Source organism: Cupressus sempervirens, chromosome 2 (assembly GCF_028749045.1).
Source record: "Cupressus sempervirens isolate cs-2001-9-10 chromosome 2, ASM2874904v1, whole genome shotgun sequence".
Classification (NCBI taxonomy): Eukaryota; Viridiplantae; Streptophyta; class Pinopsida; order Cupressales; family Cupressaceae; genus Cupressus; species Cupressus sempervirens.
The window spans coordinates 553,549,912-553,564,911 of NC_143119.1; the positions used below are offsets into that span (position 1 = coordinate 553,549,912).

Consider the following 15,000-nt stretch of genomic DNA (forward strand, 5'->3'; position numbering starts at 1 on the left):
GTCTATCCCCATCACGATGCAATTTGGCAAGATTTCCCAAACCTTTCGGGCCAGGGAGAGAAACTCATTGGTTGCATCAGTGTAGCGCGCGTGCGGCCCAAAACATCTAAGGGCATCATAGACCTGTTATTGCCTCAAACTTCCATGGCCTAGGAGGCCATAGTCCCTCTAAGAAGCTGGCTGCGAAGGGGAACCTCTGCGTAGCTAGTTAGCAGGCTGAGGTCTCGTTCGTTAATGGAATTAACCAGAAAAATTGCTCCACCAACTAAGAACAGCCATGCACCACCACCCATAGAATCAAGAAAGAGCTCTCAATCTGTCAATCCTTACTATGTCTGGACCTGGTAAGTTTCCCCGTGTTGAGTCAAATTAAGCCACAAGCTCCACTCCTGGTGGTGCCCTTCCATCAATTCCTTTAAGTTTTAGCCTTGCGACCATACTCCCCCCGGAACCCAAACACTCTGATTTCTCAGAAGGTGCTGGCGGAGTCCTTAGAGGAACATCCACCGATCCCTGGTCAGCATCATTTATGGTTGAGACTAGGACGGTATCTGATCATCTTCGAGCCCCCAACTTTCATTCTTGATTAATGAAAACATCCTTGGAAAAATGCTTTCGCAGTGGTTCATCTTCCATAAATCCAAGAATTTCACCTCTAACAATGAAATACGAATGCCCCCGACAGTCCCTATTAATCATTACTCCGGTCCCGAAGGCCAACGGAACAGGACCAGACTCCTATCACATTATTCCATGCTAATGTATTCAGAGCGTAGGCTTGCTTTGAGCACTCTAATTTTTTCAAAGTAACGGCGCCGAAACTGCGACCCAACCAATTAAGGCCAGGAACATGCCACCGGCAGAAGGGACGTGAGGGCCAGTGCACACCCAGAAGGCGGACCGATCGTGACGACCCAAGGTCCAACTACGAGTTTTTTAACTACAACAACTTAAATATACGCTATTGGAGCTGGAATTACCGCGGCTGCTGGCACCAGACTTGCCCTCCAATGGATCCTTGCTAAGGGATTTAGATTGTACTCATTCCAATTACCAGACTCGATGAGCCCAGTATTGTTATTTATTGTCACTACCTCCCCGTGATAGGATTGGGTAATTTGCGCGCCTGCTGCCTTCCTTGGATGTGGTATCCATTTCTCAGGCTCCCTCTTTGGAATCGAACCCTAATTCTTTGTCACCCGTCACCACCACGGTAGGCCTCTATCCTACCATTGAAAGTTGATAGGGCAGAAATTTTAATGAAGCGTCGCCAACACAAAGGCCGTGCGATCTGTCGAGTTATCATGAATCACCGGAATAGTGGGCGAACCCGCGCCGGCCTTTTATCTAATAAATGCATCCCTTCCGAGAGTCGGGATTCGGTGCATGTATTAGCTCTAGAATTACTACGGTTATCCAAGTAGCAAAGTACCATCAAAGAAACTATAACTAATTTAATGAGCCATCTGCAGTTTCACAGTCTGAAATAGTTCATAATTAGACATGCATGGCTTAATCTTTGAGACAAGCATATGACTACTGGCAGGATCGACCAGGTAGCTCCTAACAATGAGGGGACCCCCAAACCTGCTATAGCCAAGGGATGCCCGCCGCGATGGGAAACTGAAATTTGCATTCGCTCTGTCATGCATCCAAACATAATCCGCCGCACAAGCAACAAGAATGATGTTCACAGCACATGCAGAACTCGCAACGCTCAAAGATTTCACACAAGAGGAAAGTGTCCCATAATCGACCGGAGAGGGCCGAACAGGGAGCCTCAGTTCACAAGCACCTGGGAAGAACATCCCGTACGGAACCCTTTACCCTCGAACTCGCTGCCGCCACTACTTGGAAAGAAGCCTCGAGTCTGTACGAGATGCACCGCGCACATAGCCACCTCAATTGTAAGGCCACTCAGAGACATCCATTTCCCAGGCATATGCCTCCTACACGCCTATTGAGGTGTACCTGCACAGACAAAATCCTTCTCGATCACAACAAACATTTTCCCATGACGAAGAGCTAGTTGTCGAAGTGCCAACGGAGACCACTGTGCTGAAGGGTGAAGGGCCGTGCGAGTCGAAAACATGGCTGGTTATGCGATTGGCGGGGGCATCACTATGCACGCGACCACCTCAATTATAAGGCCGCTCGAGGGCATCATGTATAACAACACCCCCTTCGCACATTTATAGGTGATGAGAGCCCACCCGCATACACGGACATGTCTAACCTCTGGCAAATATCTCCTTTCCCAGCACAGCCTCGCTAACCGTTCCCCGTGACACGTGATCTGCCAGCGCAGGTACAGAAAAGTTCCTACAGCTGAACACTCACACTAGCGTTGTCAGACAAGCTTCAATCTCATGCACATGCACATACCGAAGAACTGGCACCGCGAGGGAACCACCCGTGAGCACCCACATCTCGGCAAAAAGCATTCGTGCGATTTCTTCCCCTAGACAGACACGTTGGGCCTGCACTTGTCGGAGCATTGCAAAGATGAGCGCTCTGGTTCGCAAGAGCCTAAGAAGAATATCTCGTAAGAAACCCGTTCCCCCAAAATGCTCGAATCACAAATTCTTGCAGCAGGGTCGTAATACAAAGATGTACACCACGCAGGTGACTGAGTAAGGACACTCAAAGACATCCATTTCCCAGGCATATGCCCCCTACACGCTTTTTGGTGCACCCCGTACAAACGGCCATACTTTGACAAGCCCTCCCAGAATTTCGCATCTGAAGAGAGAGATGAAACACCTTGGGCTTTTTGTCCACACAATGCAAACACCGAACGCTCTCTTTAGGGGGGAGCTGAAGAAGAGTATCTCCCGCAGAACCCACGAGCTGCAGCTATTCGGATCGTATAGGGCAGGATAGGGCATGGAGAATTTCTGCATCCAAACAAAAATTATCAGTAATACTCTACACTTCTACTGGCCCGGACCACAAAAGGCTGTCACGACAGTGCCATGAACTTCTGTAGGATGAGACAGTGAAGAGGTGAGGACGCACCGAGAACGCACTAGCAAATAAATTATGTGGCAACCAAACCTTTCGCCGGCCCCCCTCTCAATCCCAAGGCTCTACCGATCGGCAAAAACTTAGGGTGGAGAGTGGACCCTTGATGAAATTAGGGACGTCGAGCAATGCACCCGTGCAACCATCTCTTTCCTTCTTGCCATCCGGGCAGGATAAAAATGCAATGATAGAACGTGTCAATGAGACAAAGCCCTTGGCTAAAAGATACAACTCCATACACACTCAGCAACAAGCGCATCTTAGAATCGAACACCAAATGTGCAGTGTGTTGCAAGCTGTGCAGACACCTACATATAGGGTATATCCTTCAAAATAAAGCAACAAGTACTTCCCACCAGCTCTGCCATTGCGATTACCGAATGGGATAATACTCACCGCCATAGATTAATTGCCATCATTACCGTCTCAGAATAGATACAAGCACATCGAGCTTCATCCGATCAGCTGGATGAATTTCACCTTGAAGGGGCCCAATCCAAAAGTTCTGGAGGTCATCTCCTGGAACTCTCAAGAACAAGGCCCATCTTACATGCAAACTCTGCTACTGCGCAAACATAGGTTGCAATTAAAGAGAAATTGCAAGGCCGTCACAATGGCCCGAGGCCAATGCTCTGACTAACTCAATTTTCTCTTGCAATCACCATGCCGCCGTTCACAGAGAGATCTCCCCATTCACTTGTGATGCGATGCACAATCCAAGGGCTAGACGCGAGCTTGCCCTTGAAAGGCCACTTTCCAAGGCATCCCCTGATGACACATTGGAACGACAACCACTGTCGAACCATTTCCCAATGTTGTGCCGATCGAGTTGGCACAGAGCCTCTAGACGAGGGCTCTCGTTTTAGATCGAGTTTTAAAATCACCAAGAAGACGCGGTGAGGGCTGGCAACCACTGCCAAACCTTTTTCAAAAATTATGCCAGCTGAGTGACTAGAAAACATGCTTTACGCGATAGGCACGCAAAAAATTTTGCTAGAGCGCCAAGCACCCACCTCATGGCTAGAGACAAGGGCTCGCCATTAGATCAACTTCAAAATCGCTGAACAAACGCACTATAAAATGGCAACCACTGCCAAGTCTCTTCCGTAGTTGCATCGGTCGAGTGATCGAAGAAGGTGATCTAAGAGAGGGTCCAAGCGTAGGCATTCATTGGGGGATTCGGGCTGATGGCATAAATTTATGCAATACCCGAGCAACACCGGACGGAGGTGCTAGACGAGGGCTCCCGTTTTAGATCGAGTTTTAAAATCACCAAGTAGACACGGTGAGGGCTCGAAACTACTGCCAAACCTTTTTTCAAAATTGTGGCAGCTAAGTGACAAGAAAACATGATCTAAAGGAGAGTCCAGGTATAGCACCCTCGAGGATGGGCTTCATGCCCCTCTAATTGATTCAACGTTGGCGTCCACCGTTTCAAAATTTGACATATCCATCTGCCCTGACAACGGTGTTGAATCAATGAGGGGTGCACGGGAGAGGCTCGTGGCAACCACCTCTCCCATTGTAGCCATGATAGGCACGCAAAAAAATTTTTCTAGAGCGCCAAGCACCCACCTCATGTCTAGAGACAAGGGCTCGCCATTAGATCAACTTCAAAATTGTAGAACAGACGCAGTGTAGAATGGAAACCGCTGCCAAGTCTCTTCCATAATTGTGTTGGTCAAGTGATCGAAAAAGGTGATCTAAGAGAGGGTCCAAGCATAGGGCATTCATTGGGGTAATCGTGCCGATGGCAAAAATTTATGCAATACCCGAGCAACACCGGACGGAGGTGCTAGACGAGGGCTCCCATTTTAGATCGAGTTTTAAAATCACAAAGAAGACGCGGTGAGGGCTGGCAATCGCTGCCAAACCTTTTTCTGAAATTGCACCAGCTGAGTGACAAGAAAACATAATCTAAACGAGATTCCAGGAATAGCACCCTCGAAGGTGGGCTTCATTCCCTTCTAATTGATTCAATGTCGGCATCCACCATTTCAAAATCTGACATATCCATCCGCCCTGACAGTGACGTTGAATCAATGAGCTGGGCACGGGAGAGGCTCGCAGCAACCACCTCTCCCATTGTAGCTGTGATAGGCTTGCAAAAAATTTTGCTAGAGCGCCAAGTACCCACCTCATGGCTATAGAAAAGGGCTCGCCATTAGATCAACTTCGAAATCGCAGAACGGACGCGGTGTAGAATGGCGACCGCTGCCAAGTCTCTTCCGTAATTGTGTCGGTCGAGTGATCGAAGAAGGTGATCTAAGAGAGGGTCCAAGCATGTAGGCATTTGTTGGGGGATTCGCACCGATGGCCAAAATTTGTGCAATACCCGAGCAACACCGGACGCAGGTGCAAGACGAGGGCTCCCGTTTTAGATCGAGTTTTAAAATCACCAAGTAGACGTGGTGAGGGGCTGGCAACAGCTGCCAAACCTTTTTCCAAAATTTTGCCAGCTGAGTGACAAGAATACATGATCTAAAGGAGAGTCCAGGAATAGCACCCTCGAGGGTGGGCTTCATGCCCCTCTAATTGATTCAATGTCGGCGTCCACCATTTCAAAATCTGACATTTCCATCCGCCCTGACAGCGGCGTTGAATCAATCAGGGGGGCACGGGAGAGGCTCGCGGCAACCACCTCTCCCATTGTAGCCACGATAGGCACGCAAAAATTTTTTCTAGAGTGCCAAGCACCCACCTCATGGCTAGAGACAAGGGCTTGCCATTAGATCAACTTCGAAATCGCTGAACAGACGCACTGTAGAATGGTAACTGCTGCCAAGTCTCTTCCATAGTTGCATCGATCGGGTGATCGAAGAAGGTGATCTAAGAGAGGGTCCAAGCGTAGGCATTCGTTGGGGGATTCACGCCGATGGCATAAATTTATGCAATACCCGAGCAACACCAGACGGAGGTGCTAGACGAGGGCTCCCATTTTAGATCAAGTTTTAAAATCACCGAGTAGATGCGGTGAGGGCTGGAAACCACTGCCAAACCTTTTTCCAAAATTGCGCCAGCTGAGTGACAAGAAAACATGATCTAAAGGAGAGTCCAAGAATAGCACCCTTAAGGGTGGGCTTCATGCCCCTCTAATTGATTAAACATCGGCGTTCACCTTTTCAAAATCTGACATATCCATCCGCCCTGACAGCGGCGTTGAATCAATGAGGGGGGCACGAGAGAGGCTCGCGGCAACCACCTCTCCCATTGTAGCCGCGATAGGCATGCAAAAAAATTTTCTAGAGCACCAAGCACCCACCTCATGGCTAGAGACAAGGGCTCACCATTAGATCAACTTCGAAATCGCTGAACAGACGCGCTGTAGAATGGCAACCACTGCCAAGTCTCTTCCATAGTTGCGTCGGTCGAGTGATCGAAGAAGGTGATCTAAGAGAGGGTCCAAGTGTAGGCATTCGTTGGGGGATTCACACCGATGGCATAATTTTATGCAATACCCGAGCAACATCGGATGGAGGTGCTAGACGAGGGCTCCTATTTTAGATTGAGTTTTAAAATCACCGAGTAGACGTGGTGAGGGATGGCAACCGCTGCCAAACCTTTTTCCGAAATTGCGCCAGCTGAGTGAGAAGAAAACATGATCTAAAGGAGAGTCGAGGAATATCACATCCGGGGTGGGCTTCATGCCCCTCTAATTGATTCAACGTCGGCGTCCACCGTTTCAAAATCCGACATATCCATCTACCTTGACACCGGCATTGAATCAATGAGGGGGGCACGGGAGAGGCTCGCGGCAACCACCTCTCCTATATAAGCTATTAATGCGAGGCTCGCTCTGCATTAGAAATTAGCGAACACACCGAAATTCGCCTTAAAAATCCAAATCCTTTAAAATTCCTACCAAACAGCCATTCACGACCCAATTTTTTATGAGGTCGACAGAGGAGCAAAAGATTGTCGTCGGTTAGGAGATGTGAGTTCATGGAGCCGAGGGACTGAAATGGTCATCGAGCTCATCTGATCAACTAGATGAATTTCACCTTGAAGGGGCCCAATCCAAAAGTTCCGAAGGTCATCTACAGGAACTCTTGAGAACAAGGCCCATCTTACATGCAAACTCTGCTACTGCGCAAACATAGGTTGCAATTAAAGAGAAATTGCGAGGCCGTCACAATGGCCCGAGGCCAATGGCTCCGACAAAGTCAATTTTCTCTTGCAATCACCATGCTGCCATTCACAGAGAGATCTCCCCATTCACTTGTGACGCGACACACAATCCAAGGTCTAGACGCGAGCTCACCCTTGAAATAAAGACCACTTTCCAAGACATCCCCCGATGACACATTGGAATGTCAACTGCTGTCGAACCATTCCCAATGTTGTGCCGATTGAGTTGGCACAGAGGTGACCTTAGGGAGCTCCCGCGTAGCAATCGGGATGTGATTTCGTGCCCATCTCTCACAAAAACCAATGTTAGCTATGGACAAATTTGGAATCCAAGGGCTCGCATCCATCGATATCATCGGCACTGGGTCTATATATTCAAAGGCCACGGAGAGGTTCCGATAAGAGAAGCTCCCCTGCTCGCTCGCACAAACATCCCAAATTCTAGACACAAGCTCCTGCCCTTAGAATCACTCTCCAGATCACCGCAATGACACATTGGAACGACAACCGATGTCGAACAACTCCTAAAATTGTGGCAATGGAGTGAGAAAGAAGAGCAACTTTGGGGAGCTGCGCATAGCAAACGGGCTGTGCTGCTGCTTCATTCCGCTCTTATATAGATCCAAAATCTTTGATTTCATTTGGAATTCGAGGCTGCATTCATCCTTGCTCAAACAAGCAATGGCTCTTCTAATTGAATGGCCACAGGGAGCTTCCGGTAACAAAGGCTCCCTTGTCACTCATGATGCGCAGGCCAACTGCTGGACGATGGGTCGCCCTTCAGATCGCTGCCCAGGCAACCACCACAACGCCACCATTGGAACGACAACCGCTACCGAACCATTCTAAAAATTTTGTGCCAAAGAAGTTGTTGCATAGAGAACAACTTTGGGGAGAGAGCCCTCGCATAGCAAAATCGGGATGGCTTCACGGCCCTCCCAATAGAAACGATGTTGGTGCCAATATTTCAAAAATCTGAATAACGTGTCTTTCGCGAACACTAGCACTAATTTCTATTGGGGAGGGTCGCCGAGAAATTTTGTTATCAAAGCTCCCATTGTAGCCGCGATAGGCACACAAAAAATTGCTAGAGCCCCAAGCACCCACCTCATGGCTAGAAAAGGGCTCGCCATTAGTAGATCAACTTCGAAATCGCTGAACAGACACGCTGTGGAATGGCAACCGCTGCCAAGCCTTTTCCGTAATTGCGTCGGTCGAGTGGTCGAAGAAGGTGATCTAAGAGAGAGTCCAAGGCTAGGGATTCGTTGGGGGATTCGTGCTGATAGCAAAAAATTTTGCAATACCCGAGCAACACCGGACGGAGGTGCTAGACGAGGGCTCCCATTTTAGATCGAGTTTTAAAATCACCAAGTAGATGCGGTGAGGGCTGGCAACCGCTGCCAAACCTTTTTCTGAAATTGCGCCAGCTGAGCGCCGTCATTGGAATGAACTCCACTAGGTCTATATTCAAAGGCCACAAAGAGGTTTTGATAAGAGAAGCTCCCCTGCTCACTTCCACAAACATCCCCAAATGCTAGACGCAAGCTCCCGCCCTTAGCATCGCTCTCTAGATCACCGCAATGATACATTGGAACGACAACCGCTGTCAAACAAATCTCGAATTTGTGCCGATGGAGTGAGAAAGAAGAGCCAGATCGGGTCGACGAAAATGGCTAAGCCAGATCGGGTCGGCCAGCATGGCTCGGCCACCATTTTTCATCGAGAGCTTTCGATATTAAAGCTCCCATGTAGCCACGACAAGTACACCATGACATATTTCTAGAGCGCCGAGCACCCATAGCAAATTGCCATTATACCAAGCAACGCCGGAGTGCTAGACAAGGGCTCACATATAGATCAAGTTTTAAAACCACCAAAAACACACGCCATGGATCGGCAACCACTGCCTCACCTTTTCCAAAATTGAGTCATCAGAAAACATGATCTAAAGGAGAGCCGAGGAAAAGCACTGAGATCGCTTCATGCCCCTTTCATTGATTCAACATCAGCATACACCGTTTGAAAACCCAACAATCCGATCCGCCTAGACACCAATGTTGAATCAATCAAAGGGGCATGGGAGAGGCTCGCGGCAACAACCTCTCCTATATAAGCTATTAGTGCGAGGCTCGCTCTGCATTAGAAATCTGTGATAGCATGGACAACTCCCTTAAAAATCCAATTCAATGAAAAATGTGACCAAACAACCATCCACAACACCATTTTTGGAGCTCGGCTAGATCGGGTCAGCTAGAATGGCTCGCCCAGATCGGCTCGGCCAGATCGTGTCGGCTAGCATGGTGACTTGGTGACTCGGTGAGAGTACTTGGAACCGTCAAGAACAAAGGTCAATCTTACATGCAAACTCTACTACTGCGCAAACATAGGTTGCAGTTATAGAGAAATTGCAAGGCCTTCATAATGGCCCGAGGCCAATGCTCTGACTACTAAGTCAATTTTCTCTTGCAATCGCCATGCCACCGTTCACAAAGAGATCTCCCCATTCACTTGTGACGACGCACAATCCAAGTGCTAGATGTGAGCTCACCCTTGAAAGGCCGCGTTCCAAGACATCTCGATGACACATTGGAATGACAACCACTATCGAAACATTCCCAATGTTGTGCCGATCAAGTTGGCACAGAGGTGACCAAACAGCCATCCACGACACCATTTTTGGAGCTCAACCAGATTGGCTCGGCCATAACGGCTCGCCCAGATCGGGTCGACCAGCATGGCTCGGCCAGAACGGCTCAGCCAGAATGGCTCGCCCAGATCGGCTCGGCCAGCATGGCTCGGCTAGATCGGCTCAGCCAGAACGGCTCGCCCAGATCGGCTCGGCCAGCATGGCCCAGCCAAAATGGCTCGGCCAGCATGGCTCGGCCAGAACGGGTCGCCCAGATCGGCTCGGCCAGAATGGCTCGCCCAGATCGACTCGGTCAGCATGGCTTGCCCTGAACGGCTCGGCTAGATCAGGTCGGCCAGAATGGCTTGCTCAGATCAGCTCGGCCAGCATGGCTCGCCTAGAACAGCTTGGCCAGATCAGGACAGTGACTTGATGAACGGACTTATAGATTTGACTTGGTGGGCTGACCTGGCAGGGTGACTTGATGAACGCACTTGAAGGGTTGACTTGGTGGGGTGACTCTATGAACAGACCTAAAGAGTTGACTTGGTGAGAGTACTTGGCCAGGTGACTCGATGAAAGGACTTAAAGATTCGACTTGGTGAGAGTACTTGGTGGGGCGAATTGATGAATGCACTTGAAGAATCGACTTGGTTAGAGTACTTGGTGGGGCAACTTGATGAATGGACTCAAAGAGTCGACTTGGTGAGAGTACCTGGTGGCTTGACTTGATGAGCAGACTTAAAGAGTCAACTTGGTGAGAGTACTTGGCGGGGTGAACTGATGAACGAACATAAAGAGTCAGCTTGGTGGGAGTACTTGGTGGGCCGACCTGGTGGGGTGACTTTATGGATGGACTTAAAGAGTCGACTTGGTTAGATTACTTGTTCTGGTTACTTGATGAATGGACTTGAAGAGTCGACTTGGTGGGGTGACTTGATGAAAGGACTTAAAGGGTCGACTTGGTGAGAGTACTCGATGGGGCGACTTGATGAACGGACTTAAAGGGTCGACTTGGCGGGGTGACTTGATGAACGGACCTAAAGAGTTGACTTGGTGAGAGTACTTGGCGGGGTGAACTGATGAACAGACTTAAAGAGTCAACTTGGTGGGCCGACTTGATGAACGGACTTATAGAGTCAACTTGGTGAGAGTAGTTGTTCTAGTGACTTGATGAACGGACTTAAAGAGTCGGCTTGGCGGGGTGACTTGATGAAAGGACTTAAAGAGTCGACTTGGTCAGGTGACTCGATGAACAAACTTAGAGGGTCGACTTTGCAGGGTGACTTGATGAACGGACCTAAAGAGTTGACTTGGTGAGAGTACTCGGTGGGGTGACCTGATGAACAGACTTAGAGAGTCGACTTGGTGAGAGTCCTTGGTGGGCCGACCTGGTTGGGTGACTTCCTGAACTGACTTAAAGAGTCGACTTGGTGGGAGTACTTGGTGGGGTGACTTGATGAACGAACTTCAAGGGTCGACTTGGCGAGGTGACTTGATGAACGGTCCTAAAGAGTTGACTTGGTGAGAGTACTTGGTCTGGTGACTTGATGAAAAGACTTAAAGAGTCAAATTGGTGAGAGTACTTGGTGGGGTGACTTGATGAATGCACTTGAAGGGTCGACTTGGTGGGGTGACTTTATGAACGGACCTAAAGAGTTGACGTGGTGAGAGTGCTTGGTGGGGTGACTTGATGAACATAGTTAAAGAGTCAACTTGGTGAGAGTAGTTGGCCGGGTGACTTGATGAACGCACTTGAAGAATCGACTTGGTTAGAGTACTTGGTGGGGTGACTTGATGAACGGACTTAAAGAGTCGACTTGGTGGGATGACTTGGCTAGGTGACTTGATGAACGAACTTAAAGAGTCAACTTGGTGGGTTGAACTAGCGGGGTGACTTGGTGAGAGTACTTGGTGGGCTGACCTGGCAGGGTGACTTGATGAACGAACTTAGAGAGTCGACTTTGTGAGAGTACTTGGTGGGTCGAACTGGCGGGGTGACTTGATGAACGAACTTAAAGAGTCGACCTGGTGAGAGAACTTGGTGGGCCAAGCTGGCGAGGTGAATTGATGAACGAACCTAAAGAGTCAACTTTGTGAGAGTACTTGGTGGGCCGACTTGGCGGGGTGAGTTGATGACCGAACTTAAAGGGTCGACTTGGTGAGAGTACTTGGTGGGCCGACCTGGCGGGGCGACTTGATGAACGAACTTAAAGAGTCAACTTGGTGAGAGTACTCGGTGGGGTGCCCTGATGAACAAACCTAAAGAGTCAACCTGGTGAGAGTACTTAGTGGGCCAACCTGGCGGGGTGACTTGGTGAGCAAACTTAAAGAGTGGACTTGGTGAGAGTAGTTGGTGGGCCGACCTGGCAGGGTGACCTGATGAACGAACTTAAAGAGTCGACCTGGTGGGCCGACTTGGCAGAGTGACTTCATGAACGAACTTAAAGAGTCCACTTGGTGGGCTGACCTGGCGGGGTGACTTGATGAATGAACTTAAAGAGTCGACTTGGTGAGAGTAATTTGTGGGCTGACCTGGCGGGGTGACTTGATGAATTAACTTAAAGAGTCAACTTGGTGGGGTGACTTGATGAACGCACTTGAAGGGTCAACTTGGCGGGGTGACTCTATGAACAGACCTAAAGAGTTGACTTGGTGAGAGTACTTGGTGGGGTGACTCGATGAAAGGACTTAAAGAGTTGACTTGGTGAGAGTACTTGGTGGCTCAACTTTATGAGCAGACTTAAAGAGTCCACTTGGTGAGAGTGGGCCTAACGGGGCGATGTGGTGAGTGGGCCTAACGGGGCAAGTTGGTGGGGTGACTTGGCGAGTGGTATTAGAGAGCCGACGTGGTGAGGCGACCCGGCGAGTTGGTTCGTTGAGATGACATGGTGAGCTGACTTGGCGACTCGACCTGGTGAGCGAACTTAAAGAGTCAACTTGGCAACGTACTCGAGTCGACTTGGTGAGGCGACCTAGCGAGCGGGCTCAAAGAGTCAACATGGTGAGGCAACTCATTGAGTCAACATGGTGAGGCGACTCATGGTGAGGAGCTATCCTTGAGGCGACTTGGTGGGCCTACTTGATTAGTTGACTTGGTGAGCTGACCTGACGAGCTGACACGGTGAGCGGGCTTAAAGAGGCGACGACTTGGTGGGGTAACTCGGCAAGCCAACTTATCGAGGTGAGATGGTGAGTCGACTTGGTGAGCTGACTTGGTGAGCGCACTTAAAGAGTCAACTTCGTGAGGTGACTCGGCGAGTTAGCCCGCTGATGCGAATTGGGTGGGCTGACCTGGCGAACGAACTTAAAGAGGCGACTTGGGCGGGCTGACCTGGTGAGCGAACTTAAAGAGTTGACTTGGCAACATACTTGAACAACCGACTTGGTGAGCTAACATGGTGAGTGGGCTTAGAGAAGAAACTCGGTGGGGCAACTTGGCGAGCACACCTGCTAGGGCAAGGTGGTAAAACGACTAGGTGATTCGACTTGGTGAGCTGACTTAGGGAGCTGACTTGGTGAGCGAACTTAAGGGGCCGACTTGGTGAGGCAACCTGAATAGTTGACTCGGTGAGGTGACTTGGGAAGCCGACATGGTGAGCAGTCTTAAAGAAGTGGTGACCTAGTGGGGCAACCTGGTGAGGCGAGACGGTAAGTCATCTTGGTGAGCCGGCTTGACGAGCTGTGAGTGGACTTAAAGAGTCAATTCTTTATTTGGCAAAGACCACATGGTTAGATGACTTGGTGAGCTGACCTAGCTAGCAAAATTGGCAAGCAAACTTATAGAATCGACTTGTTGTCCCCAGCCAGGATCGCACGCCTGGGTCGACCCAACTTGGGTCACCCGACTAGGTCAACCCATCTCCGTCACCCCAGCCTCGGGTGACTCGACTGGGTCGCCAGAGTGGGTCGACGAGGGAAAAAAAAAAAAAAAAAAAATCATGGGAGGCCCTGTACAGTGATAAGCACTAAATTTTGGGCATTACAAAAAAAAAAAAAAAAACAAGTTACCCGCTTTTAGATCACTTACAAGTTTCAGTTCACGTATTGCCGATCCGACTCGTGGCATTATGCCTAGCTAGCCAGATTCGAGGAAGGGTAGCCGAAACGATCCGATTTGAGAATTTTCTTTATAAAAAGAGATCATGATAGGCCTCGTAAGGCAAAAAAGAATGAAATTTTGGGAGTTCAAAAAAAAATGTTACCCAGTTTTGGATCGCGCACAGTGCTCGGGTCACGTAGCATCGAGGTGCCCTGGGTGACATGATTCGAGCAAAAAGTCAACGGTGGCATGAGTCGTGCAAAAACATTGGAGGCCATTAAGGCTCAAGGTGCTTCGAGTCGAGGTTGCCGAGGCGGGTCGGGTTGAAAACTTTGGGCGTTAACCAAAAAGAAAAAGTTAACCGCTTTTGGATCATGTACACGGCTCGGGGCACTTAGAATCAAGTCGAGCACAGTGACATGAGTCGTGCGAAAAATTTGGAGAGGACTCAAGTTGGGGCATCCGACTCTATTCGAGTTCAAAACTTTGGGACTTGACAAAAAAAAGAAAAAAGAAAAAGTTACCCGGTTTTGGATCACGTAAGTGACTCGGGCCACTCAGAATCAAGGCGAGTGCGATTACATGAGTCGAGCAAAAAAAAAATGGAGGCGGTTAAGGCTCGAGGCAATTTGAGTCGGGGTAGCTGAGTCGATTCGAAAACTTTGGCCGTTAGCTAGAAAAAGAGTTAATCGCTTTTGGATCACGTACATGACTTGGGGCGCATAGAATCAAGTCAAGCATGGTGACATGAGTGGTTCGAAAAAATTGCAGGCGATTAAGGCTCGAGGCGATTTGAGTTGGGGTTGCTGACATGATTCGGGTTGAAATCTTTGGGTGTTAACCAAAGAAGGAAGAAGTTAACCGCTTTTGGATCATGTACATGACTCGGGGCACCAAGTCGAGCATGGTGACATGAGTCCTACGAAAAAATTGGAGGCGGTTAAGGCTCGAGGCGATACGAGTCGGGGTCGCCGACACAATTTGGGTTGAAAACTTTGGGCGTTAGCCCAAAAAAAGAGTTGACCGCCTTTGGATCACGCACATGACTCGGTGCACTTAGAATCATGTCGAGCACGGTGACATGAGTCGTGCGAAAAAATTGGAGGCGGTTAAAGCTCGACGCGATTCGAGTCGGGGTTCGGGTAATTGGGGCGATTCGTGTTGAGGTTGCCGACACGGT

The 15,000-nt window shown here is 49.3% G+C and overlaps 1 non-coding gene across 1 annotated transcript in view; it reads right to left on the reverse strand.

Annotated features, from left to right (window-relative positions):
- Window positions 1-1,559, reverse strand: part of LOC149573576 (18S ribosomal RNA) — a 1,812-nt gene extending 253 nt beyond the window's left edge. The window contains exon 1 of the ribosomal RNA XR_016360641.1: window positions 1-1,559. This exon is cut by the window's left edge and continues 253 nt beyond it. This is a non-coding gene — a ribosomal RNA (18S ribosomal RNA).
- Between the last annotated feature and the right edge of the window lie 13,441 nt (window positions 1,560-15,000).